Source organism: Schistocerca gregaria, chromosome 11 (assembly GCF_023897955.1).
Source record: "Schistocerca gregaria isolate iqSchGreg1 chromosome 11, iqSchGreg1.2, whole genome shotgun sequence".
Lineage (NCBI taxonomy): Eukaryota > Metazoa > Arthropoda > Insecta > Orthoptera > Acrididae > Schistocerca > Schistocerca gregaria.
The window spans coordinates 52,907,497-52,921,921 of NC_064930.1; the positions used below are offsets into that span (position 1 = coordinate 52,907,497).

Consider the following 14,425-nt stretch of genomic DNA (forward strand, 5'->3'; position numbering starts at 1 on the left):
GAGTTAGATTCTGTAAAGAATTGGGAGGTTTAATGGTTTTGAGCTTTAAGATGAAAATGATATTTTTATGGAAAATTATTATTTAATATTTTTAATTTACATCTGAGTTTCACAGTAAACACAGTGTACAGAAATCTTCAGATGATTTTTTTGGAGGTACTGTTGTGAAAATATATGTCTGCGCACTAACCTCAAAATTGTACAAGTATGAAGAGAGTTTAAGAGACTTGAGAGTTCGCTACCACAGCCTCTTTGACGGTAGTCAGCTTCTTGTCATTTCAGAGGCGACCATCAGGTGTTGTGTTGGAACGGTGTCGAGTGCCAACTGAGATCCTCTTACTGTCTTATTGGTAGTAATTTGTGAGGGACAGGTTGGTTTTCACCTTTTAGGGTGGTGGTAATTGTGTGTGAATTTAATTGTAATCCAGTTAATAGATATTGTTTGCAGGTTGAATCACTGAACTCAAAATCTTGCCTTTCACTGGCCGGCAGAGAGGCAGTAGCAGAAGTAAAGCTGTGAGGGCGGGACACAGTTCGTGCCCGGTTAGCTCGGACAGTAAGAATGTTGCCAAAGAAAGATGAGGTTCTGAGTAGTTATCCCAGTTCTGCACACAGTTTCATCCTGCTAGGAAGTTTCAGCAAGTCTCGTGTTCTCGAGTCTGTGACACCTTTACAATGCTAGAATTTTTGCTGCTGAAAATGGGCTTCTGGTGACAATATTTAGCTATATTTGTCGTGTAAGTATATTATGGGTGCTGTGTTTTGGATATTTCTTTGGGAACTGTTTCCATTTCACCCACCTTGCATGTTTATTTTGTGCATAGTGTGCGTGTGTGTGTGTGTGTGTGTGTGTGTGTGTGTGTGTGTGTGTGTGTGTGTGTGTGTGTGTGTGTTCGTGTCCCTTTGTTTTCTGCATGCTTTTTAGATTTTGTTTTATAGTTGTTTGTGATAACAGTGAACCTTGTTTTTGTGCTTTTTTGTTTTTACGCTTTTTTGTGCTTTGTTTGTATTTATGAACTTGAAAAAAGTAGACTTTTTGACTGGTCTTGGGGCAGGGTGCAACTTGAGAGAATTACTGCCACTCCACATGCATTACTGAAACTTACTGTTTTATTTCTCTCTTTCTCTGCAGTGTTGACGCTCCACACAAAAAAAAACACAAGTACAGTAAAATCAACAAAACACTTTTTCACGGAAACCACTTGACTGGTGACGACGGTGTGGAACGGGAGATCACTCGCAACCACAAACAGAAAACTCCGAACGAGACTTGACGTCACCTGTGTGCCACTGACGGACCGGCGGTACCAACTTAACAACTACTGAGACGAGAGGTACCAACTGTTACACGACGACAAGAAACTCGTTGCTGGACGTTGCAGGTGGTTCTGTTCCTTGACGTAGTTCCCTAGTTACGTAAAATCTGACTTTTGGACTGCAGGCTGTTTAATGCTACTTCCATTTCTTCCACTTCTCGTGAAGTATCCCTGATACTAACAGAAAGTGTGTGTGCTTGCGTGCAAATGAGAGAGATTGTGTTAGTGAGAGATGATGTGCAATACTTACTGTACAGACCATGCTATTGAGCTTGGCACATTAAGATGGGGAATTTTTTTTTAGTAATTATTTCCTGTTACTTGGAATGAGGAGAGACAACTGCAGAGAAAATTGATGGCATTGTGAATGTTAAAAATACTTCCATAAAATTTTGTACATCCTGCCTCTACAAATTACTAGATATATAAAATTATAGTATAGACAGAGGGATTCCTTTAGCTCTTCTCTCGACATTGATTTACAGCTGAGAGTCCTCACGGCAGAGAAATGTTGTGACCTCTGCCGTGCTACTGCAGGCTTCACGAGAGCTTTTCGTTTACCATCTCGATGTCCCGAGCTCGAACTGGCAACTGCCGAGAATCAAATACTGCTTATCTTGTACTTCTCTTTCCATCTGTGCAAGTTTAGCCCTACTGATTACCCAAATCTATAGTGTGTCTGCACTACCTGAGAGTACTTAGAGCACAAAGCTTCATCATTTCTTCACTTTATTTTTGTCTATCTTTTTGGATCGTGAACAAAATGCCTAGTCTGTGCATGCTGCTTGTTTGCAGTGTCAAAAAATTCCTGACAAAAATCTTGTTTGTTGTCACACTCAGAGTATTTTCGTTTTTTAATTTTTTTCTTCTTTTTTATTTTTTTATTTCTTATATTTGTGTACGATTTCAAAGAGAAGAGAGCTCTTTTGTGTTGTTATATTTATATGTTTAACAGATGATTGTGTGTGTCCAGCTGGATGGATCATACTGTAAGCTTATTTTGGCTGTTGTAACACAATAATAAAAGTTTGATTTTCCGATCTCTTGTTCTTTCTTTCTTCTGACTATTTTTTAGCCCCTCGATAGCAACAAATTATGGAACATACATAATTTCTGTCCTTGGTGTTGCTATGACAAGGACTGCATTAGTACATTGCAGTTATAGGTGTGCAGTTGCCATAGCTGTTGTGGGCACACCCATAGTGTGCTGTGCATGTCTCTTGACACCGAACTGGGATTGTTGTGTGAGTTTGTATAATACTATTTGTTTACATTTTGTACAGAGACTGAAACTGCTCGACTACAGTATTATTGCACTTCTCCATTATCGGAAGCACACAGTGACGGTACAATATACGAGGACAGCGGTGACTGAGAAAATGCATCGCCCAGTTAATGCTTTTAGGTCAGTTGTGTACATCCTGTCGACCCTGATTATTTGCCAACTCGCAATAAGCAGATCGAATTTCCCTCACTTGCAGCTGCAATAATATTGTAGTCAACTAATAGAACATGAATTTGCCCTGTTTTCTGTATTGTTTATATGTAACAGGAATGGTTATTAACTGTGACTGCTGTGGATGCAAACAGAAATGTCAAAGGAGAAAAAATTACTTTTAATAGAGGTGTACAATTAACGTTCAGTTATGGTTATCATATCAGTACGAGGCTCTCCTAGCTTTGAAACAGTGTAATAAAAAGACAATACCGTGGGGTTAATTTGTCTGCCTGTACGGCCGTGTACTTGTGAGACGAGTGCTAGACAAATTTGATTATGTAGGAGTGTACTGCCAGTGCATTTGTTGAATGTAACACATTTGAAGCAGTTTTCAAATGGACGTAAGATTGTTGTATCGCAGTTCGCACCATTTACTTCTGCTCTTACAGGTATCCTAGCTATTTTTAATATTAAAGTAGTCACTGTAGAAATCGATACTACTAGTATTTATGACTTTGATGATTATATGTTATAATGTTTTCCTAATGATGAACGAGGATCCTAAAGATTGTATCAGGCAGTAAAAACAGAAGAATTTTGTCACTGTAAAATAATTCAAAGTGTTAGATTTCCAGGAGAATTTCACTTTTGCATAGAAGAGTGCCCTTTGGAGTGCTGCCAAAGCACAATTTATTAAAAAAAGAATTGGCAATATCATAAACTGCAATAAAAAATCTAAAGAAGGCAGTGGTTTTCCATTTGTTTCATATAGAATCTAAAAAAATGCTTCCCCTTCTGTTACATATACAGTTTGTTCTGGAACTATTCATTCAAATTAATTCAGGACGTAGAGAATTTCAACAAATACATTTTCATAAGGAACTTGTGGTCCTTGCAGCAACTCTTGTAATGTCAGGGAACATTCTGTTAATGGTATGGACATCCAAAAGTGCTTGTGTACTGGTGGTTGACTCTGATGTCTGCTCGGAAACACACCGCCTTGCGACAGTGGTGACTTCCTTGTAAACACGTCAGTTTAGTCACAGTTGTTAAAACCTTGTGACAACAACAGTGAATGTGGAGCAATTTCTGTATACTTACATGCATTTCGTATACAGGTCTGTAAATGTAAATGGATAAGCTGCCGCAGGAGTGTGTCAACAGCACTTTCCCAGCCTGCGAGTTCAGTAAGACCAAACATTTGGGTGTTTGAGTCACCTACTGAGTGAAACTGGCATTTTCCATGTAAGTACGCAGGAGACAGGTCATTGTCTAGCAGCGCAAACCCTCGAAATCGTAGACGAAGTTCTGCGACATGTTGAAGAAATGCCATCTGCGAGAATACAAGGTATCAGAAAGTACACGACGTACACGGGGGAACAGTTCATTTCGGGATGATGATTTTGGAAAAGTAGACATTGGACAGCGTACCCGGATTAGACTTGACTTGCGGAAATATTATGGACAGTAGGCTGGGAGAATTCATTAGAGAGAACACTATGGTTTGCCTGTTCCACCACCCCCTCCGACACAGGTGCACTTACTTAAGCAATCGGTTTGTGTTTTTTGCAGCTGCGGTTATTGACTTAATGAGTGCGTGTCGCGAAGATGTAGGCAACAACGGCCTGCGTGGCCGAGTCACTGTAATATGCCGATCGTCAGCAGTCACGTTACGTGTGTAGACATTACTGCAATTCTGCTTTAGGATGAAAGAGATGTACTACCACTGAACTATGTGTTATTCATTTAATTTATAGTGAGGCAAAAGGTGTTGTGAGGGCAGCTGCACGAATTTATCGAGAACGCTTCCCCCATCAAAGTCTTTCTGCACGATTGACATTTGTTGCTGTTCACGAAAGGTTTGTATCATCATAATTCTCTACTTTTACTCAATTTTTTTGCAATTCATTCGTAAAAAGACACAGTAGTTATCTTTACCTTTCTACATTTAATTTTGTATGTGAAATGTATTGTCTGTTCTGATGTGCTTTCATTTTGTTATTAAATAAAACGTGACAGAATACAGCCTACGAGTAAATATTTAATTTACATAGATTGAGAGATACTGCCTCTTTACCACCCTGGGCGGAAGGCAGAGGTCCACAACACACAGAACGTACATTGGAAGCTGAGGAACAAATTTTGGATCACATTCATAAAGATCCTACTCAGAATAATAGAAGCACTGCATGCCAAGTAGGTGTATCACCCACTGTCATTCATCGCACTTTGAGAGAGCACCATCTGTTACCTTACCGCATTTGGTGCAGTCAAACTTTCGAAAACAAAATTTCCCTCCGCAGTGAGAATTCTCGAAGTGGGTTTTGTCAGAAAGTGTGAGACACAATTTTGTAAACAAAGTACTTGTCACAGATAAAGCATGTTTCATTCGTGACAGAATAACAAATTTCTGTAACGTGCACATGTGGAGTGTGCACAATCCGCACCAACTAGTAACGACACATTTTCAGTGTTACTTTTCCATAAATGTATGGACAGGTATAATCGATTATTAAATTATTGGGCGTTATGTTTTATCTGCACGATTGACTCGTAACAATTACCAAACTTTTCTAGAGGAAACATTCCTACCAACTTGATTAGAAATATTTCGTCAGCCGTACGTCATAACGTGGTTACTCCATGGTGCTCCACCCCACATTGATCAGAGTATGAAGATTTTTGAACAGATGACTTCCAGGTCGATATATAGGACATTTTGATCCACATCGATGGCCAGCATGCAGTCCTGATTTATATCCATTGGATTTTTACTCTTGGGGCCAAATGAATGAACGCATTAATGCTCAGCAAGTAAATAATATGGATAAACTTGTGCAGAGGATTTTTATTGCTGCCAGCTAAATGTGCATGCCAGCTAAATGTGCATGTGTGTGAAAGAGTGCAACAAAAGTGGGTTTGCTGTAATGAAGCACGTGTTGAGTCTAATGGTAGGCATTTTGAACCTGTTGTAGTATTAGTATTACAGGAAACAAAGTAAAGTGGATTTCATTTTTGTTATGGTACTGTTGTAAAAAAGGAAAATAACTGGAATTTCATTTTCGTTAGGGTATTGTTGCAAAAAGAGGAAACAGTAGATTGTAATCATGCACAACAAATTATGTGGTAATTGGCAAATTTTGCACCAAGGGAGACAAATTTTATTTGATGTTAGCCTTTCTTTACTTCCGTGACCCTCATTATGGTAATGTTGCAAGAAAACATCTGGTTGTACGTAATTGTTTATGTAAAATGAATTATACATTCTTGACAACCCAATGACTGTTCAAATTGCTTGTTTCGGTAGTACCTGGCCACCACACCGTGTCATTGCAGACATTTAATGTTTACATTGCTCTGGTTTGCCCGTTACATTTTCTCTGACCATTGTGTCGATGTCTGTAACACACGAGTAAGGTCATATGTCGTCAGTTGACAATGTAAACAGAAATGCATCTATTGTCAAACATAAAAATGTGTCCCTTAGGAATAAAAAAATAAAGAACATGTTACAATGATATTTCATTAAACTTTTTTGTCAAGCACAGAGATGTACCATCTGTATACTTTTGACAGCTTTTACCATTCACAACCTGCACAATACGAAAAGGATAAATTGCCATTAGCCACATAAAGGAGGCATTGAGTCACAGACTGGCACAAAGAAAAATATCACTAAACATTTAAACTTTTGTAAAAACACACACACACACACACACACACACACACACACACACACACACACACAGCCACTGTCTCTGGCCGTAGGGCCCAGGTATTGGCCAAAAGTTTACATGTGTAGCAATCTTTACCTTTGTGCCTGTCTGCGACTCAGTGCCATCTCCATGTGGTGAGTAGCAATGTATCTTTTTGATGTTGTTTTTATTCCACTGCGGACTATATATATCTTCAAAGCTCTAAGCCAAGTTCATCCCAGTTACTGAATACAAATTATGAAGATGGCTATCATTTGCGTGTGCAAAATCCATGATACTCCAGGGTGGATTTGTATCATTGATGTCACAAGATTCAGAATCTGCAGAGGATTTATAGTCAAATCTTTATCTCACACCACAGTCTTGTGACTTTTGAAGGCATTTTATGTTTGTGACAAAAATTCTACACATCTGAATGCTCACTCCATAGCTATTGCTACTTTATGTGCATAAGTGGTGGAAGCCCCTTGATTTGTCTTGTGTTGTAAATAAGATTTTAGTTTCTGTGGTTACAACAAAATTCTGTTTGGGAGTGTGTGCTCTGTCTCGGTAGTGGCAACAGTGTTAAAGCAAAAGTGTTTCCAATAGAATTATCTGTGCACGTGCCTGCATCTCGTTGTTAATGTAAATGAGTGTGAGTTTGGCTTTCTCAGCTAGTCTACTCATGATGTGTCAGACTGGAAAGACTCCCTTCCATCCCAATACACATTACACGTGTAATGCCTGTCAGCAAGATTGCAGATAACACCTGTTCCTTTCAAGTGTTGGTTCTGGTGTGATAGATAGAATGTATGGCAAGAATCAATGTATGTACCTAATGTTTCCCTGGGTCCTGCACAGCTCTGGTCCATATATCCCCCCCAGTGCCGAACTAAAAACAATCTTTCTCAAATGTGCAAAGTTTCAGTTCCACTAAGCTTTTCTCTAGTATTGTACTGAATTTGGTATGTAGCAATCTATCCTTTTCATTGTATTGTCATTATTCCATCTTGGATTTATCATTGTGTAATAATAAAAATAATAAATGTTCATTTCTGAAATAAAATTAACATTAAAGCTTAAAGATTGATGTCAGTACTGATGCCGAGATAAATGGGTGCAATCTTAATTCCAAACAATAACCAGATATTCAACACAACAAATAAAATTTGTGAAGTGTACAGTTCTACGTTCCACTCCACTTACTTGCAAATGAGGGTGAATGCGTGCAGAGTGAGATACCTCAGATCTTACTCTACATCACCATTTAGGTGGTGTGAAAAACTCAATCCCACCCAAGCAGACATCTCATTGGCATGTGAACTCATATTTGGGAGAGCAGTGTTTGAATTCCCTGTCCGGTCACTTAATTTTACATCTTGGAAGGTTTCTCTAAACCATTTAAGGCATATATATAAGCTGAGACAGTTGCTCTGAAAAAGAAACGGCCTGTTTCTTCTTCCACTCTGAGCTGGTGTCCCATATCTAATGCCCTTGTCGTTGACAGAATGTTAAATGGTGATCTTGCACCTCCACACCCCCCCCCCCCCCCCCCCTCCACCCTCTTTTTAGTGTCAATACAGTGTGTGATAAAAACTGAAGCTCCTCAGAAGGGAAGGAGGAAATGAAATGAAGCTTCACAGGTTGAGAGGGTACATGATGTTAATGCGCTGATTAAAAAAATAGAGAACTTAGCAGTACGAACCGACTTATCAGTATGACACAGCATCCATTCTGGCCCTGATGCTTCCACTAATGCAGTTGGGAAGGTGTCATAAAGGTATTGTACCCTCTCTGCTGAGGAAAACTGGCCCACAACTGTCATAACTTGTCCTCAGTATCCTAAATACGGGTAGTAGAATGGAGTCGATATGTGAACTGGTACCACACGCATCTGTCGGGAACAGAATCTGAGATCTCGCTGGCAGAGGAAATCCCTCGACATCGAGCAGACAGTTTGCACAGACACGTGCTGTTTGTGGATGAGTATTGTCCTGTTGAAAAATGGTACCCCGATACCGTCACACGAGAAATTATAAGTGTGGCTGTGGGATGCCTTCGACGTACAGCTGTGCCGTCAGACTTCCCATAGCTCGTTGTGAAGTTATACCCGATGGCTACCTACACTGGGTTACTGGGGGTAACACTGCTGTGCCTGTCCGAGAACACTGGAAAAATGGACCCTCTGCCCAGATTGCCATCGTACTCGCTGTGATCGCGTGGGGTAGTGCAGAACCGCGATTTGTTGCCGAGCACAATACATTGCCAATCGTCAGCAGTTCGTGCTTCTGGTTGTGACGCCAGTCTACACTCTGCTGTTTGTGTTGTGATGTCAACGGCAACCTATGACCAGTGGTGTGAAATCACTCAGAATGTTGCAGGGAGTCCATTACTCGTTCTCAGACGGCAGTCGGAGATGTGAAGGGGTTAGGATATGTTCAGTACACAGTACAGTGATTCTCACTAGTAGTCATCAGTTGTGGTCGGCCGGAACCTCGAGAACAAGTATGCCTACCCTCCTGTTGCTGTGCAGTGCAGCATCGGGCCAGTCTCACATCCGAACACCCCACAGATCTGCATACTGCGAGATTAGACTAGTTAGCCAAATAGAGACCCACGATGACTAGTTAGCCAAATAGAGACCCACGATGAGGTCCTTTTCAAACTCTGTGAGTTGGTTATAAAGCTCTCGCTCATAAGTGTCCTTCAGTGATCACACATCTTATATACACTGCCAGGCCTGGTAACAACATTAAACGGGAACTACACTAATGCATTCTGGTGGCCATTCTACCTATCACAGAGAACTGTGACCCTATCAGGTACATAAAGACAGATGGTGTGTATGTGTTCGGAGTTGCAACGACATCTGACCGTGTCTTCTGAGTGCTTCACTCTTTTTGTCAGACAGTGTATGATTGAAAAAAATCAGTTTACACTAAAAATCATCTCATTGCAAACTGGGTCCGAGCTGCTGAAGTGTGTGTGTGTGTGTGTGTGTGTTCTCTTTCTTTTTCTGATGAAGGCTGCAGCCGAGAGCTAAAGTGTAAGTCAATTTTAATTGTGCCTGTCTGCAACTTGACTTGTCATCTTTGTGGTAAGTATCTTTACCTTACATAGTTGGATTCCAACATAAGAGTTACCACTGTTTGACATAAAGATCTCATAGTTTCATATCTTCAGTTTCGTAAATATTTCTGCTCTGAAACTGGGTAACTTCATTGATATAATTTATTTGGCAAGTTCTCCTGTCACAACATTTTGGTCACTGTGTAACTTGCCTTCAGTTATCCTTACATTAAGATAACCAAAAAGTATATTTAGCAGCTATTAGTGTAGTGTTCTACTTAGTGGCTTTGCTACTCACTTTTTCAATGGTTTCCTCGATGTATCTTACGGAAGAAGCTTTGGTGTGGTTATTTATTATGTTGTCTGTGTAAACAGAGCTAACTTAACGGACATAAATAAGAATGGTTTACGTAAATAAACTGCTGAAAATGAAAGAAGGGCCAGACCTATACAAGAGGAAGTATAAGAACAAAAAGGCTGAACTGAGGAAATCTTAATTTAAGAAGGAAAGATGGTTGCCCAAGAGACAGTTTTCTATGTATCTATCTCTGTTTTAACATTTCTGTCTCGTGTAAATAAATGCAAGATGATAATTTGACACCAGTGCAATAAGCTGGTGGATTCCTATGATTTATGACCTAGAACAAGCACCAAATGGCTGTAATAGTGGCAGCAGTGATGAATTCCAAAAAAATTGCAGTTACGAGTATACACATATATCCGCTGCAGGATGTTTGTTTGGGCTGTTACAATTCCACGACTTCTCATTTCAGGTAAATTTCATTTATTCAGTAAATATCCAAGACAGAAATAAGACTCCAATCAGTCTACAGAAAAATGAATCCACACAGCCTCTGCTACGTATATATTTATACTTCCGTAGCAACTCAATACTTTACGTTATGATAAAATTCATTACAATTAACGTTAATACTTGACTAATTTTACATGATTCTTCATACTGCAAATTGTTAAATTTTTTTTTTTTTGCTTAAATATTATTTTACTTTTACTGCTTGCAATTAGTATTTTTTCCCATTTTCTTTAATTAAATGAAACAACAAGTTTACTGTTACCAGTCATTGTTTATTTGTGTCTAAGGTGCGTTTCAAAGGTTTAAACCTCCATCATCAGGTGGATTTACCTTTGTTAGTATGACATTTGTGTGTGGAGAGAATGGTTTCGACAAAAAATTAAACATGTATCTAACGGTAAACATAAAATAAGTAAAATAAAGCACCTCCAATGGTCACAGGTTCCTTTGACTGTCGTAACACATCACATGTTGTTGTTGTTGTTGTGGTTGTGGCTGTGGTCTTCAGTCCTGAGACTGGTTTGATGCAGCTCTCCATGCTACTCTATCCTGTGCAAGCCTCTTCATCTCCCAGTGCCCACTGCAACCTACATCCTTCTGAATCTGCGTAGTGTAGTCATCTCTTGGTCTTCCTCTACGATTTTTACCCTCCACGCTGCCCTCCAATAGTAAATTTGTGATCCCTTGATGCCTCAGAACATGTCCTACAAACCGATCCCTTCTTCTGGTCAAGTTGTGCCACAAACTTCTCTTCTCCCCAATCCTATTCAACACCACCTCATTATTTATGTGACCTACCCATCTAATCTTCAGCATTCTTCAGTACCACCACATTTCAAAAGCTTCAATTCTCTTCTTGTCTAAACTATTTATCGTCCATGTTTCACTTCCATATATGGCTACACTCCATACAAATACTTTCAGAAATGACTTCCTGACACTTAAATCTATACTCAATGTTAACAAATTTCTCTTCTTCAGAAACGCTTTCTTTCCCATTGCCAGTCTACATTTTATATCCCCTCTACTTCGACCATCATCAGTTATTTTGCTCCCCAAGTAGCGAAACTCCTTTACTACTTTAAGTGTCTCATTTCCTAATCTAATACCCTCAGCATCACCCGACACATCACATGTATACGGTCATATTTTGTAAAAAATATGGTGTCTGAAACTATTGGGTGCATGGATTATATAGCAGAAGAGAAAAAAATTATCACGAAGTACAAGAAATATATGTCGTAACAACACAATTACAGAATAAATTTTAAATGATTTGGAGGTGTTGTATTCGCTAAGACTTACTTAATATTTTCCATAAGTTTGACAACTTCAGTATATAACATTATTGACTTAGCTGTCAATTGATGCTGTCTGAAGTATGGAAAATATTAAATAAGTTTTAATGAATATTGCTCATCAACAAATTTCACGGATGAGACATTACATATCTAGAAAAGAACAATCTCAACTGCTCTACTCTTATGATATGCAACAATACCAGGTATCTGACAGCAACAGCATTAACGATGTGTCGTGGAAATACCTTGATAAGGGCATGGGACTGAAATAAGCTTATAGCACCAGAAAATAACACATTAATAAAAAGTCTTCAAACATAACAGCATTTCGGCTACTATTTGTACAGTGCCCTTTCAAAAACAAAATTGATTTGCTTCTTTCAATAGGTTTTATTTATATTTGACTTCTTGGCTAGAAATAATGAATTTATTGAGTTTGCTTTGATTTGTGTGCCTATTTATTAAATTTCAGTTTCGTTTTGTTTACAAATAAAAATGCCAAGAAAACTGTAATCTTTGTCAATACACTACGATGACCGACATACTGAGGACTATGTTGTCTCAAAACTCCATTGAAGATCTTCAGAGGGGGGGACATGCCAATGCTGCAGCTCGAGAACATCAGGCTTTAACTTGCTCTCTGGAAACACTTTCCAAAATCGAAGCACGACGTAATTCTGACAGAGAGCATCGTGCAGTATCTCGCTCAAAACACATTATAAATAAGTAGTTGGCCCATAAATACTTAATGCTACCTGTGCAATGCTGGGACAAGTTGCTAGTTGAGCTTAAAGCATGTGGAGTTTCCTGATTTTTAATTAATGATTACACAGTTAACTGCTACTCATTGAAATATGTCCTTGTGCTTTGGGGCCACATTGAAAATAATTAGATTCAGAATTTTTATAATTTGAATTCTCCTTCTGATATCTTTGAACAGTAGACAAGTCGAGATGAACTGCTACTAATAGTTTTTCTCCAACTATAGCAATTCCATCTTAAACATTCAGGTTCACTAAAAATGAAACAATTACATTTTTATTCTTTGCTTGGTTAAATTAAATTATTAATTTCTCGGTTTGTATTTAATATTTTTGTATATATTGGACAGACTTGTATTTATTTACAATTTGCTGTTCTTTTTTGAGCAAGCTCTAGGCTCCCAGTAACTGTCAACAGTTTTCAGCTTCTGCACTCACTATTTATGTCCATGGAATTACAATGCAATGGAGTATTTGGAGGTCCCTCCTGGCACTCCTCGTGGCACCATTAGCATGGTGCAGCACCTGCTGTGTTGCCAGGAATTTCTGCTGAATAAAGGAATTCCTGAAACAAAATATTAAAACACACAACATATAAAATCCATTACCCACATATAGATAAGAGCTACCAGGACTAACTGTGCATATTTGTACACTTCAGTCATTATTAAACTGCTTTAAAAAACACTTACTCAGTTATAGAAGACAGGCATGAATAATTTTTCGCAACTGTAATCCACATTAGAGATTTCCTTAACTTTAATTCTGCAACTTATCAACATGATGCGAAAAATATTTTTTAGATTCTAAACTAAACTAATACACATTCATTACGTAATAAATATTACTGTTATTTGATGTAATCTTTTAATTGTGCATGTGGGGCCATTGAATGGTTCACAAAATATTAGTACAATTCATTACATTAGTTCCTCCTAGATCAGTTACAGCTCACTCCTATGAAATGATTTCTGTAATTCTTTCTTTCTGTTGTGCCAAAAGGTAAGTCTAACGCCCTTCCCGAGCTATGACAAGGTGTGTCTGTTCCGTCATTGAGACAGTTTTCTGGCTACATCTCTGTACTGATGGCCATCTTCCTTCAGTATGTGGGAGATTGGTCTCACGTCCTCACTACAGGTGGGCATGGGTGTCCACAAGGGGGCACAATACTGAAAGTGCAATTTTTTGGTATGACCGATTGGATGAATTGGTGCCTCAATAAACAAATTTGACAGAAAACTTACTGTATTTCAAATCGTTGATAGAGTTATACTTAATGTTAAGTTACTTTTATGCTTAAATAAAAATCGTGTTGCATTAGCATATGCCGAGTACATGTTTTTATATTACTGATACAAATATGAACGGCACCATTTTGATTCAAATATTTCAGAATTAAATTTTCGCTCTGCGGTGGAATATGCGCTGAAAAACATCCTGGCAGATTTACATCCTTCTTGTGAATAAATCCACCTTATGCAATGAGTTATATACAAAAAATATTTGTATCTGTAAGAGTGTTAGTAGGTCGACACTGCAAATTAAAAATCAGAAACAGAAAAATTCAGAATTTCTGACCAAATCCAGTGGAATGGAAGCAAAAATGTCAATAGGCTATAATATATTTACTTTTGATGCCATCTATAAGAACATATGATTTATGTACAGAACTGACTATGTTAATGGATCTGTTGCATTCGTTTTGGGCTTTCTTTATGTAATGAGACTGGCGTAGTTAAAGTTGAACAAAATTTGTTTTGACAGCTACATTTTGGGTGTTTTTTGAGAAAACTGTAACCAGGACCAGTATTGAACTAGATGAATAGGGGAACTCGCCCTGAAATTAGCCTGTACAATTGACTTTTAACACACTGACTGCTACGAGGATGCTGGCTAACGCAGCAAAGCGTGATGCTGTGAGCCTACTGAGGGCCGTAGGCTCTAATCTGTGTAGTACATAACTTAGTATGGTATGTTTATAACATATGGTCCACTCACATTGTAAACACCACCTATGCTAGCTGTCAGCGT

General features: G+C 38.6%; 1 protein-coding gene across 2 annotated transcripts in view; it reads left to right on the forward strand.

The window, feature by feature from the left end:
• Positions 1-2,356, forward strand: part of LOC126295390 (RNA-binding protein 45) — a 107,425-nt gene extending 105,069 nt beyond the window's left edge. For both annotated transcript variants that reach the window (XM_049987871.1, XM_049987872.1), the window contains exon 11: positions 1,133-2,356. The gene's annotated coding sequence lies outside the window, so the exon portion shown is untranslated. The remainder of the gene's footprint in view (positions 1-1,132) is intronic.
• The last annotated feature ends 12,069 nt before the right edge of the window (positions 2,357-14,425 follow it).